This window comes from Notamacropus eugenii, chromosome 6 (genome assembly GCF_028372415.1).
Source record: "Notamacropus eugenii isolate mMacEug1 chromosome 6, mMacEug1.pri_v2, whole genome shotgun sequence".
Classification (NCBI taxonomy): Eukaryota; Metazoa; Chordata; class Mammalia; order Diprotodontia; family Macropodidae; genus Notamacropus; species Notamacropus eugenii.
The window spans coordinates 153043306-153045654 of record NC_092877.1 but is presented as its reverse complement, the minus strand read 5'-3'; positions in this window follow the sequence as shown (position 1 = coordinate 153045654).

The window sequence follows — 2349 nt, the reverse complement described above, 5'->3', positions numbered from 1 at the left end:
GGCTTTGGTTCTTTTTTTTTATTTGGTCTTAGGAAACTAAGATGCAGATGTTACACATACATGGTTCACTAAAAGGGCAAATGTACAGGTGGTTCATTGAACATTTATGTTCTTATAATACTGTCAGCTTCTTACTGAAAGACCCATTTTTAATTCACAGAACAAATTACTAGGTTTTTTATAAAGGTTGTTTAAGATATTTTTCAAGGGCAAGAAAATGTGGTTGTTTTATTTGAAATCTACAGCCCTTTTGTTGATTTTTTTTTTCCCATTTAAATTTGAAAAGGATTTTAGGAATAAATTATTTCAGGTCTGAAGTATCAGCCTTCATTTAAATTCCATATGTCGTTAGCTTTGTCAGCGATGATGCAACAACCCCTTGCTTTATTTTCACCGTTTATTATCTTTCTCTGGAACATTCCAATTGAAAGTTGAATAGAAGCTGTGTTACCTCTCACACATTCCCTCCCTTCCCCTCCAAAAAAAGAGGTTACCTGAAAAAGAAAAATTGTGTGCTGAAAAATAACATTGATAATAGGCTTTTACTCAGTTTCATAAAAATAGGACTTGGGGAAGGAATACAACCTATGTTTAGTAGCCCAGTAGAATAAATATATTGGATGCTCTCAAAATCTTTGTCTCAAGCTTATCAACAAAGATGTCAGTTGTAACACATACTGCCTAGGAATGGTGACCCAAACCGACCCTTGGCTGTTCTTGTTTAAGACCAGTAAGCCAATAATCCTGTGCAGCTTCACAAACATAAAAAAAACCCAGTAATTTCCTACAAAACACATGGGACATTATAATGCTAAGAAAAAGTTTTTTGCTATTGAAATCCTGCTTTTGTTTGTTATACAGTGACCCGCACCTTCAGAATCAAAGCTCTAAGAACAGAATGCAATTTCAGTGATATTTCTATTTTAATCAGATTTGGCTCAGAAATGGAAATTCCAAACATTTTAATGTAGTTATGCAAAAGATTGGAAAGTGTATGTAATGCTTTCACAGTTTGCATGGAATGGAAAAAATAAAGTTGGAAATTATTAGGAAGTAAATGTAAATTGTGGCCATATAAAATTGTTCATCAAAATAAGGAAAGAAGTGTGATGCAGTGAAAAGATGTATTTGAAGACAGAAGTTTTGGGTTTCAGTTCTGCCTCTCTCTCCTTGCCCATGTTTGGGCAAGAAAAGTAGGCTCTCTGGGCCTCAGTTTACTCATCTGTGAAATAAGGAGGTTGGTTAGGTTAGATGGTTTCTGAAGTCTTAGCTCTAAGTCTGTTAATCCTATGATTATACTTCCAGTGCTAGAAAAACTTAGAAAACATGGTGGAAATACAAAGCGAATTGGTAAAGAGTTGAACAGAGGTAATAAAGAAACAATAATTCAACAGTCTTGTGGATCTGTTTGTGCATTTATATTTATGATATTCTCTGCTGTTACTGCCCTGAGAAACCCACCACTGGCCACCAGGTGGGGATATTTTTTGTCTAGAACAGCTCATGAAGAAGTTACTGCTTTGTCAAACAGTGGTCAATGTGAAAAATTATGCTGTTTTGTTCTTCAGCAGGCCACATTTGTTAGTGATTAAAAGTGAAGGTGCTGACTTCATATGCCTTGTCATTGTTACTGTCTACTCAAAAAAACTGTACAATATGCAGTTGTATACGTAAAGCACTTCAATTGTTCAGATTTCATTGCAGAGTTCCACTTAAGATGTTCATGGTTATGTAGTTAATATATATTACATATTAATGTGAAATTCTGATGTTAAAGGAACTATGACCTGCAGAATTGTATATAAACACTAGTCAAGATGACATTTCAAAAAGACCATGTGTATGTTTAAAATTTTGTATGTATATATGTGTGTGCATATGCATATATACACACATATATGTAGACCTGCATGTGCAAAATAATTGCATTTTGTGTATATATGTGTATATATGTATACTTGTGTGCATATGCACATATACACACATCCATGTAGACATACACATATAAAATACTTGTATACACATATATAGTTTTTAATACTATATTTCTGTATATGTATATGAATATAAACATGTATACACATGCACACAGATATTTGGCATCTGTATATATACATAGGCTATACATATGGTCATAAATGGTTGCATATGCAGGGATTCAAACTATCTAAGTATTAAGTATTATCAAGTATTTACTATGTGCCAGCATTTTGCTAAATGCTGGAAGGTAAATAGTTTGCTGTCAAAGAGCTCACAGTGAAATGGGGAAAATAACCTGAAAATACCCATGTACAAATGGAACATAACAGGATAAATTGGAGATAATAGGATAGGGAAGCCACTGGAATT